The 12,683-nt window shown below is 47.9% G+C and overlaps 1 protein-coding gene across 4 annotated transcripts in view; it reads left to right on the top strand.

Moving 5' to 3' along the window:
- Positions 1-243: 243 nt before the first annotated feature.
- TEX15 (testis expressed 15, meiosis and synapsis associated) overlaps positions 244-12,683 on the top strand; it is a 74,410-nt gene continuing 61,970 nt past the window's right edge. Inside the window, exon 1 of one of the 4 annotated variants that reach the window (XM_014607380.3) lies at positions 244-478. The gene's annotated coding sequence lies outside the window, so the exon portion shown is untranslated. Of the gene's footprint in view, positions 479-857; positions 1,274-12,683 lie in introns of those variants that run through there. The other 3 variants (XM_019493545.2, XM_014607378.3, XM_059722384.1) reach the window with 3 other exon arrangements.

Below are 12,683 nucleotides of genomic sequence, written 5' to 3'. Positions count from 1 at the left end.
CATGTCAGGTGTGTGGCAGTGAGCGCCCATCCCCATCTGCTCGGTCTTAAAGCTCCCGGTTTTTCTTTCCACTGGAGGAAAAGGTGCGTGGTGCTGCAGGCCACGACGTGCGCCCCTAGCTGCACTTCTCCCCCTTTCTTAAAAGCCTGGATGTGGGTCTGCGTGAGCGCGGGCGGGCGGACGGGCGGCTGCCGAGGGGCGTGGCGGGAGCGCTCTAGCGGCGGAGCCGGGGCCGCGGGTGCGGGTGGTGCCGGGGAAGAGGGAGCGGTTCGTGCTGCAGCCCGCGTGGCCCCCCGCGCCCTGGGCCGGGGGCTCCTGTCGGCCGCTGCCCTCGGGGTGGAAACCCGGCATGCTGGCCACGCGGTGTGTGGCTGCCCCCGCCGCCCCGCGGCCCGTGTAGCGGCCGAGCGCTCGTGGGCTCAGGACCCGAGCCGAACTCGAAACCCGGGTTGAGAGGACGTGGCCCCTGGCCCCAAAGGTAGGACGGGGGAGTCCAAGAGAATGCCAAGCTTTTGGGGTGGGTTTTTTTCCACCCCTAGAAGTTCCTTCAGTGCCTGCTCTGTTCAGGTCGCCTTTGAAGGTACAGGGAAATTGGGGCTAAGCCTGGCTCCGGTTTCAGGGAATGGCAAAACTCCCACGCTGGATACAGACGGAGGCAGAATAGATCCAAGCTGGATCTGGAACCAGCTCCCAAGGGAAGTGGTGCTGGCTCCTACTTTGGGGGTCTTTAAAAGGAGGCTAGATAACTACCTAGCTGGGGTCATTTGAGCTGAAACTTAGTAGGGGTCGTAAGAGCCCTGTATTCATTCCTGCCAAGGGCAGGGGGTCGGACTAGATGATCTGCTCAGGTCCCCTCCAACCCTACTTCTATGAAATGTGGTTTTCTGTAGGTCAGTCGAAAACAAAAGACACGTTTGCCTTTTGATTGCGGGGCAAATCTTAGACTGGGTTTTGTCATTTTTACACCAGTCTGTGCATGCCAAACTTCAGTTCTGTTATGGGTGTGGGCTGGTTTCCAGTTACTTATACCAGTAAAAGTGTCGTGTCTATACTTGGCCCTGATGACTTCTGTGGGAACAGGACTCCACCTGGTGATTGCTCGAACATCTTGGCTGAAAGCAGGAGAGGGGCTGAGTTGCTTTAACACTTGCTGGACAAACTCCCTTAATGCCTTTCAGCATCTGACCTACTGGAACAAAGGGTTTTATGTGATCTGCGGGACGTGCGGGTGGTGTCACATACTATGCTGTCCCGACTGTCTAATACTTGACAGGTATTTTCAATTTTTTTTCCTAACAATTGCACAAGGGTCCACTGTTTACATTTAGCTGGGCATCTCACCTGAAAATAATTTGGACTTCCTTCTGTACTGCAGTTCTGGAAGTTGATACAACCAAAACATAGGGTTTGAAACATAAGAGTTGTTTAGGCAGTATCTGAAGGTTCAGCCTACTTTTTTCATCACTTGAAATTAATAGAATGGATATGGGAAGAAATTAATCAGAAAATAAGCTTACTTTTCCAAGCTTCTGATCTTTCTAATATGTACCAGCTAGCTATATTTTAAAGGCACTGTGATGTCTTTTCTAGTGTTCCCTGCAGTACAGTAAGAATCTTAAATCTGAAACATGCAGTCAATCTAGTACACAGGCTCTCTAACTATCACACTTTAAAACTAATCCTAGGTGTTTTTTTAATAACTATAGATGAAAAAGTGAGCGAAAACACAGCTATAGCTGTCAACAGAGTAGCAGTGAACATAGTTTAGATTTAAATTGTCCATTTTAGCTTGTTGTGTTTTCTGATTGCCTAGGGAACCTCATGTCTCAGAGATGTGAAAACATAGACTTCTGAGATTCACGTTCCTAGGTTAAATAGTTACCACTCAATGTATTAACTTGAAAAGAGCAAAAGAACTTATGTGATTTATAATGAATGCATGAGAGTATATTAAACAAACCTTTCTTAACTTTAAAGAGCCTGACCCTGCAGCTCTCACTCAAGTTGTACTGCTAGAAAACAGTCCACTCCAGAAGATTTTTATTACAAGAAGTCTGGTTCTCATACACCTACTGTATTTAAAAGAAAGATAGATCTATATATGTTTAGCTATGAGTTACTTTCCAATAGGCTGCTATATGAGTGGGTTTTGTTCACCTTTTGGGGGTGAGCACAGTTTTATAGTTTCAGGGACCTGATCAGATCATCTAGCCTGACCCCCTGCCACAGGCAGGAATGAATGCTGGGTTCACAAGACCCCAGACAGGTGATCATCCAACCTCCTCTTGAATTTGCCCAAGGTAGGGGTAAGGACCACTTCCCTGGGAAGTTGGTTCCAGATTTCAGCCACCCTAATTGTAAAATTCTAATCTCTAACCTAAACCTATTCTCCATGATTGTCTTCTCTTTAAAAAAAAAAAAAAAAAAAAAGCCCCCCCAACTCCCCCCCCAAAACAAAAAAACCCAAACCCAACCCTGTATCAAGTTACAATATAACAGTGAGGATTTGATGTTGACTACACATTTGCTGTCAGTGCAGACGAATACAAGTAGTGATCAGAAGTGTCAGGTATGATGTGCAATGGCCCTGGAGGCCCTTGTGGAAAGTTGGGCCCTGTTTCTAGAGCAATAAAAGAATTTGACTTACGATATTTGTGTGTGAGCCCATGGGGGCCCCCAGAGTGATGGGACACTGTTAGAGCTATGGAACAGTCATTGGAAAGGGACTACATTTCTAGTATATGCACCTGAGCAAAAACATTTTGTAATGATGAGAAATGTAGAGCTTTTATTTTCATTACTGCTCTTGCAGACCAGTAGATGCAAATGTTTGGGGGATTCTTGTGATGAGTGTTGACTTCCATTCCTCACTTTTTTTTTCCCTTCTTACCTTGTCAGACCAATTTTTTTAACGTTTTTTCATATCATCCTCTGCCATCAGCAGAGAGAGAAACCTGCAGGGAGTAAAAAAAGCAGGTCTGCTGTTGTGCCCTTTCCTGCACTTTAAGCTATGACCATAAACTGACAAACAAGGATTTGGCTGCACTACAAGCTTTGCTGGCATAGGTGTGCTAGCAGTGCCCTCCTGTGGAGACGCATGGTATAGAAAGGTAGTTAGCCCTGTTAGTCTGAAGTTGGTCAGAAGCCAAGGCAGATATAGATGCCCCTTTATGCTAGGGACAGAAGTTACGCATAAACCAAGTGATCAGAAACCAATTTAAACCTGTAGCAGAACAGAAGTTCAATGCTCATAAACTGCTTTCAAAGTGGTTAAACCAGTTTAAGATAAACCTGGTTGGATGTAGTATCAGACTTAACTGATTTAGGTCTAACCAGTTTACGGAACTTCAGTCCCAGATCCCCTCCCAGTTCAAGGTAACTCACAGTCCCACAGCATCCCAAGATGTTTTGCAGCCTGGTGCGGTGCTGCCTGCTCCAGCTGAGCAGTGTCCTCCCTGCCTCTGCTCCAAGGCTGGAGCAATATCACTGCTCTGGCTGACAGAGAGGGGGTGGGGGGAAAGCCCTAGCATCAGACCCCAACTGGGGTCTGCCCGGCAAGGGGGGAGGGGAGGAAAGAAGCCCTCAGAGGCTTTTCCCCCCCTTTCCCCCTCTGCTTGAGCAGGAGAGGAGAGTAGGGACAGCGGGGGAACCAGGCCCCGGCCTGTCCCGGCCAGCTGAGTATGGGGGGAGGGAGGTTTAAACTCCTACCCTGGCCTGCACTGGTGGGGAGGTGGGGCAAAAGCCCTCAGAGGCTCCTCCTACCCGGCCTGTGCTGGCCTGCTCTAGTGGGGAAGAGAGAGAAAAGCCTCTGAGGGCTTCCCCTCCACCTCCTTACCCCCCAACCAGGTAGTCCCCAGCTGGGGTCACTTGTGGGCCAGAGTGGGGTTTTAAACCCTGCCCCCCAGCCACTCAAGCAGGGAGGGGAGGGAAGCCTCCTAGGGCTTCCCTCTCAGCTTCCCTCCCTTTCCTTTGACAGTGGCTAGCAAGCTGGAAGGTATGCTCTAGCAGCCCCCCAGCTTCTGGCCTGAGCCACTGCAGACATGTGGCTGCATTTCTGGAATCAGTAGTGAATATTCACTTATTTACCTGTTCAGTCTATGCAATTTAGACTAACTTGCAAAGATTGAATCAATTCAGCCTCTGGGTTTTTGACTAAATAGGATATATAGAGAGATCATAAGCTTTCATGGGCTGCTATGAAAGGATGTGCAGAAAGCAGAATATAAGAAGGAGAGAGAAATTAAAATATAAAAGACAAGTAGGGAGAAAGAGTGTGGGGGGGAGAGCTGTAGTGTTAGGAGAGAAGCATTAAACCCATGGGACAAAAGCTAATCCAGGTAATCAGGTAACAATCCATAGTCTGTGTTTAAACTCTATTTATCACTGTCTGGTTTGTGGATGATTTCTTGTTTCACAGTTTCCTGTTCAAACTTTAAAAAAAAATTTCTGCCTGAGAACAGCAATCCTGAGGTCAGCAATAGAGTGTCTAGGGAGATTGAAGTGTTCTGCCACAAGCTTTTGTGCCTTTCTCCAGCTGATGTCAGATCATTCTTCATCCATTCTTATACATAGAGATATCACTCTGTCCAATGTGGACAGCAGATATGCATTGTAAGCAGGTCATGGCGTATATGACATTGGTAGAGTTGCAGGTGAATGAACCTTGGATGTTGCATTCTTTGTTATTAAATCCAGTGACTATGTGGTCTGTATTAATGTGATTGCTTTACTTATTGATTACTCTGTTTTTAAGAATGAATAAACACTGGACAGGGAGCAGCAGCAGATAGGGGAAAAGGAATTGGACTGGCACTTAAAGAGGGCACAGTGCTTAACTTCTACATCTGTCAAAAGGGTAGGCTCTCCACTGCCACAGATATAGTGTGGTTTTGAGAGTGTGCAATTCCTGTCACTCTGTGCACCTAAATTCACAAAGATTTGAGATGTTTATCAGCCTGTTTGGGTGAATGTAATTAGTCTTTTCTTTCCCAGTGACTTCTTTATCATATTTTAAAATATAGCTTTCTGTGAATTGTCTACTTATAGATTTAATTTGATCATCTGCTGCAGGGGTGTCAAACTCCCTCAGCCCCGCAGGCTTGCCGAGAAGACAAGGGTGGTTTCTGGGCTGGATTGGACCCATAGACTGGCCCCACATGCCAGAGACAGCTCACAGGGCTGGTCCAGTGCTGGCAGCTTGTGCAGTGTGCTAGCACCAGTCCAGGGCTCAAGCATAAAGTTGACACAAGGCACGCACTGCATGAGGTACCCATACCAGACTGCCCCTATATGCTGGCTCCAGAGTGTGGGGCCAGTGTATGGGCCTGATCTGGGCCAGGTCTGTGTGCCACATGGCCCTTATCTGGGACTCATGCTGCACGCAGTGCACGTGGCTGTCAATATGAGTCTTGCATGTGGCACCTGCACTTGACTGGCCCTGTGCTCAAAGCAGGACCATCCCTAATGATACCATCCCAGCCAAGGCTTTGTCTACCTGGGTCTTAAAAAGCTCTAAAGATGGAGATTCCACAAACTCTCTGGGCCCTGATTTTGATTGTGTCTTCTAGGCACTAGTGCAAGATGAGCAGTGTTTTTAATTCAGACACAAAGTTTTGGTTTGGATTGTCTCTTAGCACTTTGAATGTACAATAGAAGGTACTTATAGGGATGTCTATATGCGCAATTAATTCAAAGTGATAAACTCCGGAGCAGTTTGAGCCAGAGTAAACTATTCCCAGGCACAGTGTCTACAAGTGCACCCGGGACAGCAGCAATTTGAGTCGGGGTAGAGGAGTTTACGCCAGAGCTGCTCCTGCCCTGCTCTGCCCTGGGCTCCAGGTGTGGGCAGTGGAGGGGCTGGCTGGGGCATGAGGCTGCTGACAATGTGGAGCTATGTGGTTAAGTGGCAGGCAGGAGTGTGTCTGGCAATTTATGCCCATGGTCAGCATCTGTGCATGCATTTAATTACAGTTAATTGCTCTGCCGTAAGATAGTACTGTCCCAGAAGTACTGTCTTATGGTGGTGTTAATTAGTTTATCGTGGCCTAATACTGTTGCATATGTAGACAGTGATGCTTTACTCCACAGCTAATTAGTCTACTCTGCAGTAAGCACAAATATAGATGCAGCCATAGTTAGTTTCTTTACAGTGTTCAAGAAGTTAGTTGTAAATTTATTGACACAGGAGTATTTTTCAAGTATGCTTGCTGGATAGTGAATCTTTAAAAGATCATTATGAAATTCCATGTTGTGTCTTATTGCTAGGTGGTTTATTAGGAAAAAGAGGTTGTTTCTGATGCCATCTTTTGTACCTTGTTCAGTTTTACCATGGGATTTACATATCATGCCTTGCTTTTCCTAGATAGGTGTATCACCACCTGTAGAATATAGATCCAAATTCTGCATCATGTCACAATCCAGAAGACCAGAACCAGGTATTCAGGAACAAGACAATGTACATCTTAGACATATATGTGTTGAGCAGCCTGCAGTCAGTTGCTATGGGTGGACTTAAATTAAATTGGGGCTCTGCTGCTCTTTTAAACCATTCTTCATCAGTCCCTCAATTTGAGGATGTTTTTTTACCACAGCTCATTGATGGATCTTGAGGTGACTTAAGAGAGTTTAATCCGTGAGCCACACTATCCATCTGCAGATGTTGCAGGTTTTTCTGCAGGGGAGAGTAGACTACAAGCTGGGATTCCTCTCCTTTTCTTTCCTCTGCGTGCTCTCTCTCTCTTCTGTGACTTGAGGGCAAGACACTTTACTTCAAAATGGGCTGCTGCTTGGTAGAGATTGCAGTGGCATTGGAGTCAGTTGGCAGCCAACTAACAACTCTTGATGTCAGCATCCGTTTTCTTGAGGTATGCCTTCAATGTATCCTTGAAGCATTTCCTCTGGCCGCTGCAAGATTCCAGTCTGTTACTAAACCGAGAGTAGAGCACTTGTTTTGTGAGTCAGGCATCCACATAGTATGTCCACACCATCAAAACTGGTGCTTGAGGATCGTTGACCCAATGCTGATAACAGTGGCTTCAGCAAGGATGTTGATGTTTGTGTGGTAATCTTCCCATTTTATGTACAGGATTTTTTTAAGACTTGGTGGTGATACCTCTCCAGGCTCTTGAGATAATGACAATAGGTCACCCACATTTCACATCCATAGGGGAGGGTGGGGATGGTGACTGCATGGTAGACCTGGATCTTGGTGCCTTTCTAGAGATCATGATGAATAAATCTATGCCAAAGCAATTTCCCAAATGAGGCACTTGGGGAACCAGATCCTGTGCTGAGTCTCCTCATTAATGTTCACTCTCTGAGAGAGGTGGCTACCAAGGTAGGGTAAGTGCTCGCTACCTCCAGGGTCTTTCCCTGTATAGTAATATTGGAGGAGGGAGGTCTCACATTCATGGCCTGGGACAAGATGATAGAGCATTTTAGTCTTCTCAGTGTTGAGAGAGAGGCCCAAAATTTCATAGGCTTCTCCAAAAAAGATCCAGCACAACCTGGAGGTTTTCCTCACCGTGTGCAGAAATGGTGGAGTTGGTGTATTGAAGGTCAGGGATGGTTGTTTTGTATATTTTGATCTTTGACCAAAAGTGTCCCAGACTGAAGAGCTCTCCATCATTTTGGTATTCAGTGTCAATTCCAGAAGGAAATGAGAACCAAGATGACTATCAAAAAATGGAGAACAAAGTTTGGGGTGATGACTCATCCCTGCTTGATCCCAGTTCAGACTCATCCTTGCTTCACCCCACTGCACTACAAAGAATGAGCGCAGTCATTTGGTCATGGAGAAGCCTCAGGACCTTGATGTATTTTTAGGACATCCAGATCTGGTCAGTACTTTACACAAGTCTTCATGATTGATGGAATCAGAGACCTAGTAATGTCAGTGAAGGCTGTATGCAGGTTCTGATATTTTTCTTGGACCCGGTGGGCAACAAAGACCATGTCAATTGCCCCATGGGATGGTCTGAAACCAAACAGATTCTGACAGGACTTCTTCAGCAAGAGGTAGAAGATGGTTCAGGGGGATGCAGATAAGGATTTACCCTGCTATGGAAAGGAGGGCAATACCTTAATAGTTCGCACACACAGACTTATCTTCTTTCTTGAAGATTCATAGATTCATAGATGTTAGGGTCAGAAGGGACCTCAATAGATCATCGAGTCTGACCCCCTGCATAGGCAGGAAAGAGTGCTGGGTCTAGATGACCCCAGCTAGATGCTTATCTAACCTCCTCTTGAAGACCCCCAGGGTAGGGGAGAGCACCACCTCCCTTGGGAGCCCGTTCCAGACCTTGGCCACTCGAACTGTGAAGAAGTTCTTCCTAATGTCCAATCTAAATCTGCTCTCTGCTAGCTTGTGGCCATTATTTCTTGTAACCCCCAGGGGCGCCTTGGTGAATAAGACCTCACCAATTCCCTTCTGTGCCTCCGTGATGAACTTATAGGCAGCCCCAAGGTTGCCTCTCAACCTTCTCTTGCGGAGGCTGAAAAGGTCCAGGTTCTCTAGTCTCTCCTCGTAGGGCTTGGTCTGCAAGCCCTTAACCATACGAGTGGCCCTTCTCTGGACCCTCTCCAGGTTATCTGCATCCCTCTTGAAGTGCGGTGCCCAAAATTGCATGCAGTACTCCAACTGCAGTCTGACCAGCGCCCGATAGAGGGGAAGTATCACCTCCTTGGATCTGTTCGTCATGCATCTGCTGATGCACGATAAAGTGCCATTGGCTTTTCTGATGGCTTCGTCACACTGCCGACTCATGTTCATCTTGGAGTCCACTAGGACTCCAAGATCCCTTTCCACTTCCGTGCCACCCAGCAGGTCATTCCCTAGGCTGTAGGTGTGCTGGACATTTTTCCTCCCTAGGTGCAGCACTTTGCATTTCTCCTTGTTGAACTGCATCCTGTTGTTTTCTGCCCACTTGTCCAACCTATCCAGGTCTGCCTGCAGCTGTTCCCTGCCCTCTGGCGTGTCCACTTCTCCCCATAGCTTTGTGTCATCCACAGACTTGGACAGAGTACATTTCACTCCCTCGTCCAAGTCGCTGATGAAGACATTAAAGAGTATCGGTCCAAGGACCGAGCCCTGCGGGACCCCACTGCCCACACCCTTCCAGGTCGAAGCCGACCCATCCACCATGACTCTCTGGGTGCGACCCTCTAGCCAATTCGCCACCCACCAGAATATGTAGTCATCCAAGCCACAGCCTCTTAACTTGTTCACCAGTATGGGGTGGGATACCGTATCGAAGGCCTTCCTGAAGTCTAAGTATACGACATCCACCCCTCCTCCTGTGTCTAGGCATTTCGTAACCTGGTCATAAAAAGAGACTAGATTAGTCAGGCACGATCTGCCTGCTACGAACCCGTGCTGGTTTCCGCTCAGCATAATTTGTCCTGCCGGGCTCTCGCAAATGTGAGCCTTGATAATTTTTTCAAAGATTTTGCCAAGGATGGAGGTGAGACTGATTGGCCTATAGTTGCCCGGGTCCTCCTTCCTCCCCTTCTTGAAAATGGGAACCACATTGGCCCTTTTCCAGTCCTCCGGGACTTGGCCCGTGCACCACGAGCGTTCAAATATTCCCGCCAGTGGCTGTGCAAGATGGTCACTGTGTTGGCATTCCTCTGGTCCCCAGGGATCCTGTCATTGTTCCAAGTTCGAAGGAGTCTCAGTAACAGTTAGTTGCTGCCAGCCTTGTAGATTTCAGCATGTATGCCATCTGGTCTAGTAGCCTTATTGTTTTTGGTTTCCTTGATGGCATGCAAGACTTCTTCTAGGATAGGAGGGTTGGCAAGGAATCCTCTTTCAGGGTGTTGGGGGGTGGACTCAATGGTGGTATCCACCACAGTCAAATCAGAGTTCAGGAGTGTTTCAAACTGCTTTTTCCATCTAGCTGTGATAGATTCATTGTCTTTAAGGAACAATGAGCCATACTGCAATTGCAGGAAATAGGACTGTGGAAAGTTGGGCTGTACATGGCTTTTGTTCCCTGGAAAAAGCTATGCATGTCATGTTCGTCAGCATAGACCTGAGTCTTCTTGGCTTTATCTTGCCACCACTGGTTTTTGATTTCCCAGATCTTCCTTTGAGCTTTGGCTTGTAGGAGCTCCTCCTCCTGCTGAGATGAGGTGTCCATCTTGCTGCAGACTTCTTCCATCTTTACAACCTGTAACAGAGAGCCTGGGGCTCCCTATTCCTTTAAGATAAAAGTAGCTTAGCCAGGGAGCACTGCAGGCTAGGCAGGGTGCTACAGCTGCCAATTGCTGGGGAAACAGGGCAAATCAGGCAGTTGACAGGCATCTGCAGGCAGCCTACTGACCAGAAGTGGGCAGGGCCCTGACAGGATATAAGCTTGGGTTTGGGCTAGCAAGCCAGTTTAGCCCTGCCAGCCACAGGGTTAGGAGCTCCTGCCCAGGAGAGCTACCTAAGGACACTAGACTGTCTGCTTTGCTGCCTGCAGGTACATTGAGGCACGGGGAGCTTACAGGGAGGCCAGGCTGGGATGTATGCCAGCACAAGGGGTGAAGAAAGGTTTGTCCTCTTAAGGGAGCGGAGGGATGCTTCCACTGTTGTTGTTTATGTTATAGCTCAGGGACTTATGTTTATGTTAGTTACACCAGTGGTTTGGGTTAGGACTTTAGGGGCGGTATATGGAGTCCCGTTGGTGTCTGTGGGGCGCACAATTGCCCTGAGCCCTGCCAGGGATAGGCTGAAGGCATGAGCAGCTGTTGAGCCAGAGAGGGACAGAGTGCAAGGCCACAGAGCCAGACAGGCCAGGGGCCTGGTGCCCCAGAGGGGTGTGAGCAAATACAGGCTAGGGGCCTGGTGGCTGAAAAGGCCAAACCAGAGTTTGTGCCTCAAAGCCAGGTCTGATACAGTGGGCCCAGGCTAGAAGGCCTAGATAGAGTAAAGGGTGGGAGGTCAAAGCCCTGACAGGGGAACGTCATTATTGTAACACCTGTGAGGCTTGGGTATGGTGTAAGGGAGGATTAGAGCCACACGATTAGCCCCTAAGGCTTTGGGTGCCCTGCAGGGCACAGTTGGCCTGAATGGCCCAGCGAGGGGCCTGGGACAGGAGTGGCCCAGTGAGGAGCCAGTTGGACTGGGACCACACACAGTCAGAGCCACCAGGGGGCATCGTGGGGATGCACCCCTGGGATCCTGACATGCTACACAACTGTTGAGATCCAGACATCTTTTTCCACTTGATCCACTGTTGAGGACTTGGGGTTGGATCATGGTTTATCTAGAACCTCTGCTCAGGCCTGTTTGCCATGGGTGACCCTTGCAGGAGTGCAAGACTCCAGGCAACATAGCTCTGAGGATCATTGGGACACACAAGCCTCTCCACCCCTACAAGGTCTTGGTCCACAGAGATGCTTTTCAAACCACTCAGGTGGTATGAAGGCACAGCCAGCCTGACACCCCAGCTGGCCTATCATACTGGGTGGGGCTGACGGTTAGGGGTCCTGATTAGGGTTATGCAGTGGTTGCCCATGCATGTAATGTAGTAAGAGGTTAATGACCCCGCATGCAATGCAGTGGTGTATGTGTGGGTGGGGGGGTCATTGTGTGGCCCACATGGTGCATGGCCCCTGGCTGCTTTGAAGTTGGACAGCCCTGGACTAAGTGGTAGTTAGCAGAAAGCTACAACAGCTTAGGCAGCAGGGTGTAAGCGAGGTTTCCTAGAATTAGAGGAAGAACACTGACTCTGATGTCCATGTTATTTTGCTGCAGTGGCTGGCAACTTATTCTTTTTCATTAGGAAAACTGGCAAAAGGTTCCTGAAACTTCTAGCATTGTGTGATCTTCTTTTTTTTTTCCCTGCCTCTCCCTACCAGACCAGTCCATGCTTACATAGGTAAACTCACCACACAGGTCAATCAGAGCTTGCAGAACAATGGGGAAATATCTCTGTTCATGAGTGCTTGGGTTTTGTCAGTTGCTTTGGTGTGTTCGTGCAAGCAAAGACATCAGAAACATCCTGAGGCTGGTAATCTTCAATAGTGTGTGGTGGCAGCACCTTTTTAATAGCGGCAGAAACATCTACCGCATCATCCCTGATGCTTAATCAGCCCCTCTCTCTTGGTCAGCAACTGTCCAGAAGCAGTTGGAGGTGTTGGCCATTCTTCAAATTATTTCCCCTGTTCTACAGCTCCACCTGCAAGCAGGGGTGAGGAAACCACAGCTTTAGTTACTGTTACTCGTGCAAGATACAGCCAAAACTGCTTAATAGCATGGCAAGTGGCTTGCAAAGCTGCAGCCGTTGTGTAATGCTATGTCATATACAGCAGCACAAAGCTGCTGCATATACTTGAATGCAACATTGCAACATGGGGAGCTAGCTTGTAATAACCTTTTAGGACTTACAAGTGACAGCAGCTACTCAAAAAGAGGCAGATTATTGGTTGGTAGGACGGGAATCATCAGCCTTTTTTAACTTGACTCTTGGTCGTAGAAAGAAGTAGCTAAACATCTTACCATGTGCAGTGGGACCATTCCTGTGATGTGCTGACCAAGGCAGAAGTTGTATGGAATGGCTGTCTATAATGCTGAGTGCTTAAATCTTCCCAGTCCCCAAGTAAAAGAGCTGTTCGTGATGTAAAGCCAGCTGTTCATTTAGATGTGACTGCTTTGTGCTAGTTAGTTTGAAGTATACTATCAGAAAATCTCACTT

Source organism: Alligator mississippiensis, chromosome 2, assembly GCF_030867095.1.
Source record: "Alligator mississippiensis isolate rAllMis1 chromosome 2, rAllMis1, whole genome shotgun sequence".
NCBI classification, from domain to species: Eukaryota; Metazoa; Chordata; order Crocodylia; family Alligatoridae; genus Alligator; species Alligator mississippiensis.
Note: the sequence above shows the minus strand (reverse complement) of the source record. Positions and strands in the feature narration are given on the sequence as shown.